This window comes from Topomyia yanbarensis, chromosome 3 (genome assembly GCF_030247195.1).
Source record: "Topomyia yanbarensis strain Yona2022 chromosome 3, ASM3024719v1, whole genome shotgun sequence".
NCBI classification, from domain to species: Eukaryota; Metazoa; Arthropoda; class Insecta; order Diptera; family Culicidae; genus Topomyia; species Topomyia yanbarensis.
The window spans coordinates 37,193,906-37,213,373 of record NC_080672.1 but is presented as its reverse complement, the minus strand read 5'-3'; the positions used below and the strand labels follow the sequence as shown (position 1 = coordinate 37,213,373).

General features: G+C 38.4%; 1 protein-coding gene across 3 annotated transcripts in view; it reads right to left on the bottom strand.

Moving 5' to 3' along the window:
* The window catches only part of LOC131688719 (mucin-2-like), a 155,899-nt gene extending 136,780 nt beyond the window's left edge, over nt 1–19,119 (bottom strand). For all 3 annotated transcript variants that reach the window (XM_058973186.1, XM_058973187.1, XM_058973188.1), the window contains exon 1: nt 18,447–19,119. The gene's annotated coding sequence lies outside the window, so the exon portion shown is untranslated. The remainder of the gene's footprint in view (nt 1–18,446) is intronic.
* Nucleotides 19,120–19,468: the final 349 nt, after the last annotated feature.

Below are 19,468 nucleotides of genomic sequence, written 5' to 3'. Positions count from 1 at the left end.
TCGTATTTACTTCTCTCACATCCCAAGAAATATGTAGGCAACAAACTCAAACGGTATGACAAACGAAACACCAAGAACTATAGAGCTGAACTGCCAAACGCCTTCGATCGTAATGAAGTGAGGTGCAAAAATTGCTGTCTATTACAAAATTTTTTTAAGGTTATGTTAAAATGTGGTCATAAAACTACTTTATGACTTTTAATTTATATCCAGAGCATCGAAGTCTATAAAAAAACATTTATTTTTAATAGATTTTCTGAAGTTTTTGTCGTGTCTGTAGTAATATCAAAAAGCGTTGATTTTGAAGATTTTCTTCAATTAGGTAAATTGATCAGAACTCAGACGATTTTCGTCTGTTTAGCTTGAACTTTTTTTGTGTGAAAGAAGACGCTTATAGCTACAAATACAGCTATTGTTGATCGAAATCCATTGAGAACTTTTGAAATGGCAGCATTTTTAATTTTGCAAAATGTCAAATTTTCATAAAAAAGGGGCATTTTATTTTGTTTACGCATGGTTTTTTCGAATTTGACAGTATTCAATATGCCTTTCCAGATTTCCAAATATTTGTTAGGTGTTTGTAGTACCTTTTAATAATAGATTTGATGCAGTTTGCAGATTCGAAAAATTTAGAAAAAAATTTTAACACTGACTACAAAAAAAATCAAATTTATGGAGAAATCTCAAAAACAGGAGCACGGCGGGAAAAACTATGGTCATTTTTGAACTCAGCGCACCCGATTTACCCTAAAAACTACTATCACACCAATTTTTTTTCTGATTTTGTAGACCAGTGATCGTACTATGAACAGTATACCCATCTAAATTTAAAAGGACTGCACCTTGTGGGTAGTCATTTGTGGCATGGATTATGAAGCAACTGGCATGTGCTCATGTTTAGCGATAATCAATTTCGCATTATTTTCTTAATTATTTTTCAGCTGTTTTTTAGTCACTGTATGTCATTCGTTTGGCACAGTTCTTAAATTACCTTGAACCAATCATTGTTTCGTAATACGACGCTTCCCAATTTGACACAATAAATTGTCGAATGACAAAGCGTCTCTCCAACCGGCAACGAGAAAAAGAAAGCATACTGAAGCGCACTAGTATGACAACATTTGATTTCATTAAATGACTTAAACAAAACAAAAAAACTACGAAAGCGAAAGGAAAGAAAACAGCACGCGACACAGCAGAAGGCGGACAGACGGGAAAACTTGACGACAGTTTTCGTGCAGCCAAGCGCAAAAATCATGACGGATTATTACGCCAAACGCTGACTGTTCGTCCCAAAGTACGAAGTCAGTTTTCATCATCACTGTGTCATTAGCTCTTTGCTACTGCTGCAGTTGTTTCAGTTTCAGTTCTTCAGTTCGCCTGGATCGTCTCAAATTCACCATCAAATAAGATTCCGCTTCCTTTTCAAGTTTCACTGTCGAGGCCAACCACGTTGTACTCCAACGCTGTTCCAGTGGCATCAGTTTTTCGGCACCGACCATAAGGAAAGCTTTGCTAGCTAGTTGAATGAAATGAAATACTTTAATGACAGGTTGGACATTCACCCGTGCACAGTCGATTCGTTCTCCGCCGCCCGTTCACCACCGGTCGGAGATGGTGGTGGTCCATCCATGTGCTTTTTGTAGCAAGCAATCGTCGTTTGAAATCACGGCTCTCCGACGACGGTAAGGTGCACTGCTGCAAGCCCCAATTTCCACTGAATGGAGGAAAAAGCTGCTTGCGAAAAGCGGGTCTCATTTCCTGATGGAGACTTGCTTGGCTTTTTCTGTGCCGATGATTGACGTTTGCTGCGTAGGTACATACATACACATTGATTGCTCCCATTATAAACACTAGGCACTCCGCTTTGAAATGGCAATTCATTTCAAGGTAATCGGTCGTTTGGCCCAATTTTATACGAGCGTATCGTTCGAAAATGAAATCTGATTTCAAGAAAGCTTCATTCAAAAAACTAAGTCGGGTTCGTTGTTTAAACCATTGATATCTTTACAGCCCAGCAAATGATTTGACCTTAATTTTGATACATTCAAATATGTATAAATTGTTTGAAAAAATACAAAACGATAACCAATTCGATGCAACAACGCTTCTAAATCACATCCCCCAAACAGTTTGCTTCCGCAACACTAAAACCATCAGGATTATCATCGGCGCGAGCTGTGATGCAACAGCTCGACTACGTTCCTTATTTTCCGACTACCCGGCGGTGGTAGCGCAAAGAAATAAAATCCTCCACGGTCACAGAGTAGTGAAGCCGGTCGAATTAGACGCAAGCCCATAGTTTTCTTAGCTTCCTCGTCGCCTTTTCCATGCTTCAGTCACCAGGCAGTATTTTTATTAGCATCAATAAAGCTTGCCAAACGAGATTATTGTGTCTGCGATTTACACGTACCGATTTTGCCCGGTTACGGCAAATGCTGCTACTGGCTTCTACTTCCACCGCAAGTAACTATTACAATTTAATAATTTACCACAAAAACAAGTGTTTCTGAAGATACGTTTAGCGTCAAAAGATCAAGTTAGTTTGCAGCGACAGCATCACGTTGTTTTACGGTTAGCCTCTAAAACGGACATGCAAGACATGTATGTTGCACATTGACTCCAACTTAGGGCAAAAGTGCATTATAATAAAGGCAGAAACAAAGTTGCAAATTAATCATTTTACGGAATGGAAAGAGTGCTGACTTGTACACTAGAGTTGAAATTACATATTCATTTGTGACTGAATATTTTTAGTTATGAATAGCATCGCTCTAATGGTGATAGCGAATCTCCGGCTTTCGTTACAATACGGTATAACCGCATATAATCGCACCTCTTTGACACCGGGTGTCGGGAAACAAGTACGCGTGCTGGTACGACTCTATCTCCAAAGTCCTATCACCCAGCTCAGATCTTTCCTGTTCTAGCTCGCGGCAACAAGCTAAGCCTCTTGAGGACGTCGCCGGCGCTCTGGTGACGGTTGCTGCCGTTGATGATAGACCACCGAACTGCCTTGCTAGGCTCGAGGTTCGTCGAAAGCGACCAGTCGTTTTCCTTTCATTTGAAACCAGTTTTCCGCTCGATACAGATATAATCGGCGTTTGCGGTTAGCTGGTGTGGTGTTGGGGTCTCTACTTGGCTGGACTTTCCGATGGATGCAAATAAGAGAGGGTTGGTCGGTACCGCACAGGTTCGGAGTTACGTGAAGCAGTTGTTCGAACGCGTTTCTGTCATATGTTATAATTTTAATAATATATTGTCATTAATAGCGTGCTGCGAATAAATTCAATAGGAACTGCTACAAACTCGTGATACGTTATTTGCTTGGTGTGATCTAACTGCATTCTCGGGACTATTTAATTGCTAATAAACTATATAATAATTCATATGAAGTTCCGATTCTACCGAGATAATCTCCTACGGAACTAACCGACTTGTTCCCCATCAGGCCCTTCACTGAAGTCAGTTCCATGTTGTTTTTTTTACTTTTTAACGCCAATTCCACGTATAATTTAATTGCTTCCTTCGTTATTTTAGCGCCTCTAGTTGTTAAAGCGAGAAACGATTGAAATATATGATTTTGCAAGGCATTTGCAGTTGTGCGTTGCGTTGCGTTGCGTTGCGTTGTGACGATGATTTTGGCGGATTGCACACTGACTTCATCATGTTTGACTGCTGATTATCTAATAAGAGTTGCTTAGGAAGTGGTAAGTAGAAATTCATACCAATCCGACCCATATTAAAACCTCAACAGCATGATAGCCATCATTGCCGGCCGCCCCCATCTCCATCGTTCACGGGGAAGGATAAAGGATAAGGTAGACAGGAAGTGTTGATGCTCCACCTACTTAACGGAAGGACGACGATTCATCAGACTCTTCCATAGGTGTCGCGGAGTTGGTGGTTTGGAAGGGTATCAGGTCTAGGATTCGCTCCAAGCAAACGATGCGACCTGTAAAGCATATTTTATTAGGTAGTTGTTTAGTTAGTCTTCGAGTGCACGATCACTCGAAAAAGAGATGATCTTGTTTAGTTTTTGGTTATTTTTAAACTCTGGGCAGCCGGCTACCGAGAGTATACTATGTTCCCTAAACAAAAACAATTTGAACTCCACACAGCCGATCGTGGGAGTATTGCCTGGAAAAGCTAATCTTATCTGCGTAATGGGCCGGATCACTATTTATTGCAACAGTATTTGGACAGAACTCGCTACTTCTTCTCTACGATATATTTATTGGCTTGAAAACTACCAAGTGACAGCATATTATACTGGCAAAAATAGCGCGAGATGTTATAAATCAAGGAAAGTATTTCTTATTTTCCATATCGGATTGTTTGTGGAATACAAGTATACGAGCGATAATACCGAACACTGAAGGGAAATATAAAGGATTGTTAATCTGATGCACGGGCTTGTTAGCAATAACGGAGCTTTAAATTAGGTTCATAAAAACAGACGCGGCGAATTTTCAATACGTATTGAGCCGTGTTCATAGATACTAGTCAGATTAGTCGTATTGGGGCTAATTTCCGATCAACTATTCATTTTTACGGCAATGTTTTCTCGACTAGATCTGTTCGCACCCTCTCATTCTGCGGTCTAAGGACCAAATGTCATCAATAGACTTAGAATCGCGTGGAGGCATGAGATAGGAAACTTGTAAGAATTTTGCTATCCCACCGTTTGACTACCAGAATGGATGGGAGAACAGTAATACTAGCAAATACCGACTACCATAAGAGCGGTGCAAATTTGAACGAGTGACGTAGAGTACTGCACTGAAAAAAGGACCAGGAGTGCGATTTTACGAAGTTTTAGCTTCCGATGGCCCTACATTTTCTGACAAAGTGAAGTTCTTGAATGTTGAGATTTTTATTACTGTTTAGAAAAGCAAAAGTATCATAAAGCTAGTGTCAGGCCTTCATGAGACCTCAAGAAGTCACTTTTGGAGGTATTCGTAAATGTAGATTTGTCGGTAGACGGTTCCAAATATAATAGAAAAATACCTAATTTAACACAACTACAGATCACTTGCAACATAAAAAGCTTTTTGTGAAATTCGACAGCTCCATCTTAGGCCAATTCAATAAATTTCCTGCATGAAAGTTTCCATTTTTTAAAAACGGTTTTTAAGCCAAAGCTTTGGAAGTTAAACCTTGGCGTGGAAGTGCCGGTATATTAATATATTCTGTTACTTAGTGTAGAATTAGATTTCGTCATTTACGGCTAATATACAACCGCCAGAAGAAACTTAAAACGTTGGTACACAATCAAGAAAGGCGAATCAGAAAAGGTATATGTCAGTGATTCACTAAATACAGACTGGAAAGAGGGTAATATGGAAAACCTTAAGGTCCGCCCAGATTAAGTCTTCGGTACGGAACAAAACCTCGGCCTAGGAACTCCTAGCATGTTGTTAGTCGCCTCTTACGACATGGGAGCAGTTCCCAGAGGTTCTATTCTTGGTTGAAATAGTGCAAAAAGATTTCAGCCCGCCGGACACCACACGGCTTGATTTTGCAAGGCATTTGCAGTTGTGGAATAAAAACCTAGGTATTTATCGTTGGCGCACTTTTGAATGGACAACTTTATAAGGAGTGTCTCTAGAAGAGATATTTTGCCTTTTAATTAATCACGCGAATATCCCGTGAAGCTCTGAGCTATGTTAGTACGCTGCAATTACAGTCGCGATATCAAATATATGGTGTATATTGTCGATTTTATATTATTAAGAAACAATACATTGGGTCGTAAATCTGAACAATTTAGAGAATTGTTTTCATTTTCCTCCTTGTAGAGTTGTGCATTCGTAGACGCTCAAACGATGAAAACCTTGGTTTTCAATCCATAACTACAAATGCCTTGTCAAATCATCAATTTGTGAGTCAATTAATCTACGAATTCAACCCGGAATCTCCCCTTATGTTTAGCAAGGTAAAATATTGCAACCGAGATTTGTTAAAAGTCCATATTTACGTAAGTTACGTCGTTTAACAAAATATCTTTCTTGAACGGTTTTCGGTATATAGATTTTGTTTTCAGGCATGGTACAAACGAATACCTTTTCGCATACTACGCACCACAGTGAACCTTTTGGATACATCTCGCCTGGAGACCACAGGGTTCTTTGAAACTGCCCCAATGACGTTTACTAGACATTGTCTGGTTCAGGTTTGTGAACCCACAACCGACGTTCTTCGAGTCAGGTTTAGGTTATTCAATTTATTATTCGCTGAATAATTCCTACATTCTCCTTTTCATACGACGCTGCTGTCGTTCGTTAGTGCAAGACGCCCCTTATTTTCCACTTTTTTATATTTTCAATTTCTTTAATATTTTTAATCGCAAACGACGGCAATGAATGCGGTCCATTTACGCCACGACCGGCATCAACGCTTTCGTGTGCGGGCCTCTCCCAGAGAAAAGTGCACAAAGTGAGAGGGCAAACTTTACTACGCCACACTCTCACCGAGCAATCGGAGTACAGCTGCCAAACAAAAATGTATTTTACTACTGTACGGAGAAGTGTACTCGGATTGGCTACCGTTCTGGCAAGAGCAGTAGTGATGCTTCGCGGTAGCGGGCTGCACGGCTTGTGCAAATGTAAATGTACCATAAAAATGTACTTTACCGGTACCGTTCGCATCCCTGCTTCTGACTATTACAAGGTCAATAAAATACTTCTACTGATACTGAGTGTTTCTGAATTAGAAGTCGAACAGTAACAGCTTATTTACGAGAATTGTATCGCCAGACCTTATGGCAATTGATTATGCAAATGCAAATAACACGCGATGAGTAGTATCGAAATAGATCGATCTCACAGTTAAGTAAATTAAATCGGTTTTTTTACTTCCCAAGTATGGTAATATAATACAGAAAATTATTTCGAAAAATTCTTAAGAAAATTCCAAATCTCTGCGATGCTCTGAAATATTTGTGATTGAAGCGTAAGTGTCGGTAATACTTTTGCAATGTTGACCGAATTAGTATTCGCTAAGATGCAAAAAAGTGCAAGTGCATACTGATTCCATACCAACGTTGAACGCAATGCGCAAATCTGAGCAGCAACTAACAAGGAACTTACCTTGAAACAATTTTGAACCAGTTGTTATTATAGTTACTATATTCATGGTTAGGCGGAGACACTGAGCGGAGCCAATTGAATATGTCAAATGCCGGAGCCAATCGACCATGACGGTACGTAACATGTTTCTTCGGATGTATATCGAAAAGGTAATGTGATTATGGTGATAATTAGTTTACTTACTTAGTTAATTAATGTTATCGAGCGTAGAGAAACGAAAATAAACAATATTTTTTCTGTAACAGCATATAATATTTGCACAAGTATGAAACCACACAATATCCTCGACAATTATGTCACAATTACACTGTGATTGACATTTATGCCATTATTTTCGGTATTTATGTTTCCACTAGAGATGGTCGGATGAGCCACGATTATTTTTTAAAAAGTTGCGATTCTTTAAAAAAAACTACTGTTGAGCGGCTTAGGGAAATGTATAATTACAACATTTAGAACGGAATATTTTTTTGCAAAAGTTGCCTATTTCTGTGTGCATTTACCGAAGCCAGCATTCAGTTTCAACGCCTCCTTAATTTATTCACTTCCCAGCTTGCTGAAGTTTCACACAAAATCGAATGCCTTCAGTTCAGAGGAAGTATAAATTAATTCACATTTTTTTGTTATACGGGAAGGCAGAATGTGACATCTTTTAAATTTTGAGAGCATAAGTGAACTGCTTAATCCTTGTCTGATGCATTTTTGCTCGATTATCCCAGTCAGAGCTAGCACAGAAACAAAACACAGCTTGAAATTGAAATTGAACGGAAAATAACTGAATGAATGAGCTAAATTGAACTAATGAAGCACATTGTATGTTTTTTTAGTGTTTCGTATTCGCTTCGTCAGTAACTAACACCAATTTAATGCTAGTTAGATAAATCTAATCTAGACCAAATTGACGCTAGCTAGACACCAAAATCCAAAAGAGTCACTCGTCTTGCGTGAGCGCTACACATTCAATTTAATTCGGAAATTTCGCAATAGCCGTTTAATCAACAAATGTGGAAACTGATATCTCAACAAAGTGTTGTTTGTTTACTAATTTTCGGTGAAATATTTTCCGAGTCTCAGCTATTAAATGTCACTTTTTCTAAGATCTCAGCGAAAAAAATGTTTGCTGTTGAGATTTCGGCAAACAGCTGAGATTTCTAGTTAAGGTGACCATATGAGGCGAGTAAAAAACCAGGACAGACGAAAGAGGACTCCCTCCCCTCGTTACATATCAATCGACTGTGCCTTCTCCACAGGTTTTCGGCAGTTACAACGATCTTGGGTCGGGCAGGCAGAGCTTCGGCAGTAAAAAAGTTCTGTGGTCTGGGAGGAAGAGCTCTACCAGAAATTTTTTCGTGGGAATTCGATCACCGTGCTTTTTAGGATTTACACACACACGCGAAGTTCTTGCTACACCACCACCAGCGAAAGTTTCATGCTGTTGTTGGAGAAATCAGAAATTCTGAATTGAGCAAATGAGACGAATTATTATGAGATCGTCTGTGCAGGAACAGGCGAGGAGTTTTCAGCACTAAATACACGTCATTGAAGCAAAGCAGAAACATCAACTGTCCCAAGTAGCCATGCCCATGCATGAAGCCATGTAAATCACTTAGTCCGCTTTCACTCGGTTTATCGTCCATGCTGTCCTCTTGATGTTGTATGGGTTTTCACGATTACCTGGTTTGAATCGTTTGTGGGACCAACGGGTCCCGATCGTGTATCCGTATTTTTTGTCATTTACTTTATTGTCAGGGGTGCTGGCAGTTGATTGGTAAATCGTCGCTGTTGTGCTATCTTATGACAAACGCCATTTTGGGGTAAACTGAGTTAGATATGCCACATTACTTGTCTAAAAAATCTCTACAAAGTGGAGTTTACAGAATTTTGACATTCTGCTTGGTTACTGAGATATAGCGAGAAACGTGCTGAGAAATTTTTAATTTTTTGCTTCAAATGACTGTGTTTGGGGATTGGCTCAAATTATCTTTATGTATGAGATGTTTTTATATGTAAAACTATCTGATAAACACAATGGCATAATCATTTTCGAAACAAAAATGCACGAACTGTGAGAAAAATGCAATTTAAGTTTTTAACTGGAAATATAGCATATTTGGCAACACTGCAACCAAAAATAACTAATTTTTCTAGATTCCCTGACTAATTTCCTTCAAAATGCATCTCACCGATTGTTTATAGACCAAATGAAGCCTAAGATTTGAATAAAAGTTAATAATTGATGATTCTTTTATATGGAAAATTTTCCATGCACGATTATGACACGCCATACAAATTTTGTCATCAATACACACCTATGACACGTGTGAGACCGACTTTTGTTTATATTTTTAAAGAAAACTCGCAATGTAGTTAACCGATTTTCGTAATATTTGATAGATTAATGCAGAATAGATAGAAGCATCATTTGTCTTCTTTGAATTGTTTATACCATTTATAAGTTTCAAGATATTCAATCTCAAACTTTAAAAATCGTTTTTCTCGAAATGTGCAAAATGGCGCTTGTAATAAGATAGCACAACAACGACGAAATAGCATCACAATGATCGGACACGCTGTGTGTAGATTCTGTTATTCCAGCATTCGTTGGTGGCTGAGTTGCAACTCCGGTTGTTGGTGATTTTGTTAATGTTGTTAGGTTTGCTCGCTGTTGATCTTGTTTCATTAGAGGCTTTCGCTCATGGCTTGGCACGTAGGGATCTATCATTCATATGTGCACAGTGTGATTTGAGATTTGCTTCCACCTTCTATTTCGTATTGAATGTTCAGGTATGAAGGAATTGGTTACGTAATTCGCATTCCCACGATACGAACACCATTGGATATACCTGGAAAAAAGTTTCTCCAGGTTTCAAACTTTTACCGTTACGTACTTCGACATCAATAGTGAATTTTTTGGTTGTACGCGGGAATTGATCGTGCAGACGCACACCAGTCTTATCATCGTCAATCTTAATGGGTATCTTGATTCTAACATTATTGCATTATTTTCCACGCTGGCTTGGGACAACTGTTATTTTTCGATTGCTTTGCTGTGTCGGTACATATAGACAGCAGACTGTATGTAGAAACGCTCGTTTGATTCACTGTACTGTTAACAAGCAGCGCGATTATAGCTTCCGATCCGATTGAGATGGAAAAGTAGACTGATTAGCAACTGGTATTGATCTTAAAGGGGTTTCATAATTAGCTCCAGCTCGAGAGAGCGCTCAATAAGGTTATTCCACGACAGTTATTGGTTTTTGTTATTGTATATTTTCCTTTTTATGAAATGGATTTCCAGTAAAAGGAAAAACTGCCACTTGCAAGAGAACTCTAGAAGAAGCAGAATCGTCAAAACTTCGATGTGTCTTCTTAGCGGTAGGTACTAAAGGAAATTTTTCGGATCCTGGAATCATTGTTTCATCGACATTGATAGCGGCCAGAGTTTGGTCCACAACTGGAATCGGTTCGATTTGTTCGATTGCCAAATGATGTTGCAAACAGACTACAGCTCATTCATATGGTACGTACATACGAACGCCTCTATCTCTTTTCAATCTCCATGTAAAAAAAGTAAGTTGGAAAAAGAAATAACGAGGTACTATTGAGAGATTTAAAAAAGGCATCGGATGGAACAATTGAGAGATTCGAGTGTATTAAATATAAATGGGAAACATGTTTCTTTTCGCTTGGGTGCTGTCAGTTCTATCGAAGATGGCGTCGAAACAGCAAGTACTCCGCGAGCGTGTTCTGCGGTTTTACGAAACACTTGGCCATCGTGTAAAAAGTTTACGGAAGACCACTTTCGAGACGAAAACGTGCCAGTGAGTACAGTTTACCAGATCCTGGCATCCCTGAGCGTGGAGCGGAAGGCCGGTAGTGGCTGCCGGCGAAGATAATGACGAAGAAGGAAGCGTTGAAAAAGCTGTTCGACAACAAGGACGAAACGAGTTTGCGTGATGCCGGCCTTGATTCACCGAACCCTCAAGATGGAAGACATCATCTGTCGGAAGAAGACTCGGTCCCCCGATGACACGGACGAGCAGATAGCGATCGTGAAATCGCAGTGCTGCTCTCGAACACCCACATTCCAGGAAATGACAGCTACTATTCCAGCGACAAGTCGGCCACACACCCCTAAGTAAAATATAAGTTTAAATTTAAAAGAAATGTTATGCTGAACATCGCCATATCGAACAGAGGGATTTCAAAACCGTGGTTCAAACCGAGCGGTCTGGCCCTCAATCAACAAGTGTACCAGGAGGAGTGTCTTGAAAAAATTCTTCTGCCGTTCTTAAAAGAGCATCATACGATTGGAAAGTACTTCTTCTGGCCGGACAAGACGTCTTCCCATTACGCCAAGAAGGCACTGAGCTGATAAAGATACCGTACGTGCCGAAAGAAAGAAACCCGACCAACTTGTCCCAGTGCCGTCCCATTGGGGTTTTTTCGGCTCCCTCAGTGCTTTAGTGTATAAAAATAATTGGCGAGTCAAGGATACGAAGCAGTTTACCACCAGGATCCGGAATTGTATCCGGAAGAAAGACGTCAGTGCCGACCAGTGCTCTTGTGAGAGCATCGCGACTAAGTTGCGTCGTACGGCTGACTAGGGCCCCTTCTCCAATATTCATTGACGTTATTTTGAAGAATAAACATTATGTTTTTAATAAAAAATTCTGAATCCGCTGAAGAATTTTTTTTTGTTTTTCAACTACATGACTGAAAAAACTATCATTTTTATTGAACACCTGTTATTAGGCTTACAGGAGAAAAACCAGGACAAAACAAGCTTTTGCCTCGACTTCCCTGGACACCAGGACCAGTGAAAATCCAGGACATGTTCTGGGAAACCAGGACGTATGGTCGCCCTATTTCTAGTGCATGTAAGGTTTCAAAACTATTTTTCCTTAATAACGGTGGGGTCAAGAAACACGAAAAGCTTTTTTTCATTAAGATAGGTGCTTCCCTCGCAGTGCTAGAAGTTTTTTTTTTGTTGGGATTTGAAACCACTGCGACCATTGAGTTGTTCTATTGTGGTGTACCCCTGCTTAATATCGCATCGGTTCAGGCCGACGAGTTACCATTGCTAGAAGTTGCTCAATGTTTTCTTCGAACGCTTAAGGGATTATATATGTGGAGATGCAGGAAAAAAGGGAAAAGTTTAAATTTTTATAAAGGGATGTAACCATATTTTTATGAAATACTTGTTATACGTTTAGCGTAGTACAATGTCCAAAATCCACTTGAGAAAATAAAAAAAAAATATTAATAATTGTCGAAGCTATAGCAATTTCCGCAAAACGCTTTTTTTAAAGAGGTTTGCCGTTACTACGATTCCAGTCCAACAGCTCAACAGAAACCATCAAACTCAAAACAAAATCATTAGTATATGGTGTGCATGAATGATCGATTAAAAAAAATTCTTCTTTTTGGAAACGGGACGATTTTTCCAACAAAATCACTATTTCCACCTGAAAAAAAAATTCGTAATAATATGAAAATTTTGACGAAAAAATCGTTCAAGGACACGGCAGTTAAATTACGAACAAGTCAAAAAAAAAGTTTTGAGATCGGTTGAAAACTTTTCCGGCTATCGTAGTCACCGCAAAGACGCTTTTGGGAAACATGATTTCGAGATAATCACGTTTAAAGTTTCAAGTATAAGCAATACCTCCATAAGGGAGCAAGATGAAAAACGCTATAACTTTGCGTCCACTGCTCCGATCTCTATAAAAATTTAAGGTAACATTCTTAAGAGCCTGAGCTATACGATAGAAAATTTTTTTGGCCGACCTCAACATATATAACCCCTTAATACAATCCTCCTAGATATTTACAATTGTCCAATTGCTTGGAAAACGTAGCCAAAGAGAGTCCAAATTGATAGGTTTTATCATACTATGTTGCGTTTCGGCTTCGCCTCTTCAGAAACCGACACTAACGTATTGTCGGAATAGATTAGCGCCGGCTTGACGCAAATCCCTTAAAACTAAAACACACTATGTGTTTCAATCAAACGACTGATCAAACGTGATGTCCCGTTCGAGCAGAAGTTCTGTTTATGCCGATGAGACACAAGTGAAGCCGAAACTTGTCTTGGCTTAGCAGGCCTATGCGAAAGCACTATGCTATATTTCACCCTAAGGAGGAAAATTTGGTAAAAACCAAAATTTCTCACTAGGGTGAAAATTTGTTGGTAAAAACCAGTCTTTGTACAGGAGGGCACAAATCCTTATTTCATACTATGTTGCGTTTCGGCTTCGCCTCTTCAGAAACCGACACTAACGTATTGTCGGAATAGATCCTGTACAAAGACTGGTTTTTACCAACAAATTTTCACCCTAGTGAGAAATTTTGGTTTTTACCAAATTTTCCTCCTTAGGGTGAAATATAGCATAGTGCTTTCGCATAGGCCTGCTAAGCCAAGACAAGTTTCGGCTTCACTTGTGTCTCATCGGCATAAACAGAACTTCTGCTCGAACGGGACATCACGTTTGATCAGTCGTTTGATTGAAACACATAGTGTGTTTTAGTTTTAAGGGATTTGCGTCAAGCCGGCGCTAATCTATTCCGACAATACGTTAGTGTCGGTTTCTGAAGAGGCGAAGCCGAAACGCAACATAGTATGAAATAAGGATTTGTGCCCTCCTGTACAAAGACTGGTTTTTACCAACAAATTTTCACCCTAGTGAGAAATTTTGGTTTTTACCAAATTTTCCTCCTTAGGGTGAAATATAGCATAGGTTTTATCAATTTTCAATAAAACTACAACATAACGATACCTTCGTGAAAAATTCATTTTCTGTCGTCAAGGTAAACCTCTCTGGCAGCACTACTCCACCGGAATCCAATCAGTCTAATTGCAATAAGTTTAGTTCCAGAACTGATCCTTGTAACCGATAGCACTCAAATGAAAAGTAATAGTCACATTTATTAGCCTTCCTTTTTTTTGAGGGCAAATCTTGCCTCAATCAAAAGTTATAGCTGTTTAAAAACGTTGTTATCCACAAACAACATGGGCATGAAAGGGTTAAGAACCATCCACCCAAAATCCGACGGGTAGGTTTCTATTACTTTTGGGTAAGATTCTTTTATCTTTTTGGTAATAGACCACGCGATTGCGTATTGCGGTATTGAACCCATATTACCGCAAAGCTAGTAAACGTTGGAATGACGAATTTCGGTTGCTGTACATGTATATGCGTAAAACAACCAAACACTCTATTCGTATGTAGGATAATTCGGTCGAATTTTATGATAGTATGAGTATCGAATTAAACCAACCGGAATTCTGGCCGATTTCTGTCGGAGTTTGGGAATCTGCCCCAATAATATCTGAAACCAAACGGAATAATGGATTTTTCATTGGGTAGGATAGTGAAATAAAAATTTAAAGCAGTTAACGGATCCGCTTACCAGGTCCGGACCTGAATCAGCTCCAGACCTCCCAAGCAACCAAAAGTTCGTATAAGGGAGCTGCATAAGCTTCTCGTTTTAAGTAATTTTGCAATACGTTTTATGCTCTAATAGCGGTTTAAGCAGCTTTCAAGTTCCAATAAAGCTTAAGCAGCTTGAAAGTTCGCGTAGAACTTTATGTGAACTTCAAAGTGTGCTTTTTAAGTATTATCCGCAACTTCTGGTTGCTTGGGCTGGTTCTTAGATCCCTTAGAACCCTCAGTTTGGATACGTGTATCCAAATCGGTGGTTTTACTTCCCGTACATGAAAGGAACGACTGTTCATGTTTTATGCAGTCGCCACCTTGCTGTTGACGTCCGTGATAGAAAAGAAATTTCAATTTAACACCACTATTCCGAGTCGGTTTTTTTCTGACTGTGTTTTGAAGCTAGCCGATCTTCAAATACGAAATATTTCGTGTAGTGAAAATCGAAACTCGTCTTTATCCACATTGTAATCGCTTTGCTTGAAATGCTACACACTTGTAGACAATCCGACGCGTTGATATTTATTGTATAACAATTGCTGAAACATGAGTGCCATTAAACTGAATCGGTTTGCCCATCTCTATTTCACGCTGCTGCCATCTATGTGAAACTTTAAGAAACCGCATCACATATTACCATAAGCAAAATAAAAGAGCTGTTAAGAAATAGTGCAATAAAACGATGAAAATAAAGTGAAAATTCATTTACTTAGCTGAAGTATAATAATATTGCCAGGGACCGAAAAATTGAAAAATATTTTATTGCGTTTTTTTACTAAAACAGTTTTCAATCATGGATGAAATTTTTGTATATTTTCCAAGTGCTAGCACTTGTCTCAGCTCATGAATCATTAAACCAGATATATTGATCCAAATTATTGAGGGTTCCAAGCAATTAATTTTATTTCCGAATTCATGGAGTGATATACAAATGAATTTCGATTTCAACAAATAATGAGAGACTATTTGAGTATCTCGTAATAATTCATTAAATTTTCATGAATTCTTCAGCTGAATAAACTTTATCATAATATGAAACATTGCTAACATGTAAACTAGAGTGGTCAAACATTCTCGTAATCATTCTAAGTGAAATTTTCATTTCTTATTTTGGAAAAAAAAACTTCCCTTTCATCGGGTTAATTATTTTTTATAAAAAAATTCGAAAAAGTGCGATAAAACAAATATACTGTCCAATTGAATGGAAGCATAAATATACCTATAGTTCGATTCAGAAAGGCAACCTTGGTGGAAAAATGCTTCTATCGTTTCTAACTATTTGGCAACTGAAGTTTCCGAGTTATTTTTCAACGTCAATTATTGCTACCAAGCCGCAAATCTTGAACAGAAAGAATGGTGACTTAAGTCAGTTTCTACTAGTCAACCTTATCAGATGGCAGAAGACTACATTTCATTATCTGGAGAGGACTCTTTAGAAAACAAATTAGCCCTTATCAGCGCTATCAATCAAGCAACCAAGAATCAAATTTGTACATCTGTCCCTTCACCAACTATTATTTTTACTTCCGACTAGCATAAATTAGCATACACATACGAAAAAACCCGATTTTAAATCATCTAACTGAAGCTCATTCCTGATTGGTTACTGCTAATCACAGGCACCAAACCGCAAATCTTTAACAGTTTACGTTCAAAGCTCCACCTCTTTTAGACGGAAGTAAACTGATTTAATTCGTTGGCCAGCTCATTTGGCTTCGAACGTGAATTGAACCGAGTTCAAAACTAGGGTTGTACGCGCGTGCATCATTCGTGTGTTACACTTTTGTTGACTATACCAGAACGTACTGCCGACTGAATACTCCCACTCCACCCATCTGCTGAGGAAGGGCAACTACGTCGAGCGTGTCGGTACCGGAGCACCTGGTAGCAGTGATGAAATATCTTGCCGTCGAAGTATTTGAGCTGACAGGAAAAAACAACTCGCCGGCGTGAACATTTCCCAAGGTGGAGTTCTACATAACATCGCCTTTCTGGACGAAACTACAGAAAACCGTCCTTACCAAGACCACTATTTTATTTGCATAAAAAAATTCAATGGATTTTCCCCTTTGCTTTAACTAATCTACATTTTAAGCATTTGACAAGTTTTTTTGCAATACCACCCTTAACAGTAAAAAGTCCTTCGCCTAGTGATCCGTACTGTGATATAGTTTCTCGTTCACCAGGCTCACTATTTTGATTAAATAAAGTTTTTTTATATTCCCGATGGGTGGAAAGCAGCATACATATGAAATATGGAAGAAGAAATTCAAATTTAATTTTTTGGTTTAATAGCTAATTTTTTTGCCAAAGCAAATATTCTCCTGGTGTGTACTGAATGGAGCATATAGATCTTTGCGTAATCTATTGGGAAATATTCACAGCAATTGTGTAACCGATTCCGTAGAGGCAATAAATTATGATAGAAATGATTTTATAAAAGCAAACATTAGCTTTATTTTGATTGGTGGTCTACAGGTTGTCCTTTTCAGGACTCCGCAAATAGTCCTTTGCAGGATTCCACCAATGGTTCTTTTCGGGATCCCACAATATAAAAAAGAGTTTATTTGAATTTTTCCTTTTAAATGGTTAGGATCCCACATACAGTAAGTTTAAGAGTTAATTTTAATCAATCTATGCTAAGATATGAAAAAACACGTCTGTGGTTTTTGATAAGCTATTACCAACGTCTGCATACATCTCAATCGCGACGGAAACTTGATTACATGTACTATCTCAATTTGTAATGAAAAGTCAACGGCGTTTTAAATTCAATATGATTTTGTGAAAGCTATTTTCGCGCCTTCAAACATTTAGTTTGATAACACGCATTGAAAGATAGATGTGAAACACTGCTTGTGAGCATCACAGTAATTTAACCCTTAAAGGCGCAAACCAATTTTTTTCAAATTCTCTGAAAATTGTCTCACGGTTTTAATACGTTGCTACGATAATTTTGAGATGGTTTTTACAATGTTGTTTTAAAACAACATTGCGCATTTAAGGGTTAAGGAATTCACGTGTTGAATAACAAATAACTTCAAGTGTCTAGGGTAAAATCAAACTATGTAATTGTCATAATTTTGATTATCGATTTCGATTTTAAAATTCAGCAATCATCTCAAGTGAGTCTAGTCCTAGAAAATAGTCACATTTGTCGTCGTGGTCCTGTCTTGTACAAAACCCTTTAATTTTTTTCGTGCTAACTTAGCTTGGAAAAAACAGCACAACAGTTTCTAAAGTCTCTGAAATGGTCATTGGATACCTCGCCTAAAAATGTGAACTAAAACACCTATTGTATTGCGTAAAACATTAATTTCACATCAATATCCATCGATATGCATCATAAAAGTACATATCGGAGATCAAACCTTAATAATGGCTTCTTAATACACTCAAAAACTTGTAATTTTTCAACGTTGCATTTTCACTGTTGGTAATTTATAAACGTAATTTAGCGGAAAAAAATGAAATTACTCAACTTAAAGTCAAAATAAAAGGAAATGAGATTTTTTCCGCAAGAGATATGTAGGTTCAATATGATGACCATATTGAATAATCAAAATATTCATAGGAGCATTAGTTTAATTTTCTTTTTAATAAAAGATGCAGCATATATTTGTTTTTGTTTCTTATATTTCCAAAATCCAGTTGGCGTGTTATCGCACGAAAAAAAATTGTTTTGACGATCATTATAAAAACATTCTTGAGGAAGGTTATTGAACAAATGGATTCTGTAACTATCCATGGAATTAAAATTTGAACAACAAAATTCATTAACAATATAATAAAGTTATAAATGGCAAAAAATTAAGAAATCAAATAATTGGTTTGCATCAAAATTTGCAATTTTGCAGAATTTATGGTCCAAAAGCTCCAGATTAAAATTCTACACACTTGGCTAATTGATACTCACTTTTTATAAAACAAAAACTCAGACCGAACCGGATGCACAAATTGTCAAGAAATTTCCACACCTTGTTTTCGTATAGTTGCCTTATAAATTCTCTGATCACTTCACTCCTTTCACTTTCTTAGCGGTCACACTTTTGCTTATTTTCAACTTTTCTACCGAACTCCACACCTACGTTGTTCACATTCAGGAACTCCCATGCGGGAAAGTATGCGTTTCTAGATTTTTTTTTTCTCGATCAAGGTCTCAACCAATTGACCCAAGCAAAGTTAAATCCACAGAGTAGTTAACTAAGCGGATAATCCTTTGCACAACTCGATTCCAACCAACATCAAACTTTCGGAATAGCTCGTACCACCAAACTTCACCGTTTGAATTAAAATTCAATTTGAAACTTTTTCACGCTCACAACGATCGATCTTCAACCAACAAAGGCACGCCAAGTTTATCCAACACCAAGGAATTGCACGATCACCGAAACTGATTCTGCTGAAATCGATCTGGCACACACTTTTCTTTGTTTCTTTTTCCGCCGTGTCTTTAGTTTTGGAAGGTTCACAAACTAACTAAGTTTGTGATTTCTCTAGATTAACCCCCTACTGTTGCAGGACGGTGCGCAGTCGGACCAACCAACGTGCAATCGGTAGTACGCGTAAAATTCGACTAACTAGCGAAGCCCAGGCGCAACACACTGGAGACCCGCCAAGGCACCTGAGAGAGCTTGAAACCGACAACCGATCGAGGTGGCTGACGGCGCAGGTAGTAGGTATAGATGTATAAACTTACTTATTTTTTGCGCGCGCACACGCTTTGACTCTACACTACAGGTCGCTTTTTGAACTGGGAACAGAAAAGGAGAAACGATTAGTAGCCGCATTCAGCAGTGCCTAGTATAAAGATCCGCCTGGTTGGACTCTGTTTCTTCGCATTCGGGTTTAGTCAGTGGGACCCCTTTGACGATAGATTGAAAAAAATGAAGTAATTGATTACAGGTTCAGATTTACTACAATGTTTATTGTAATGGG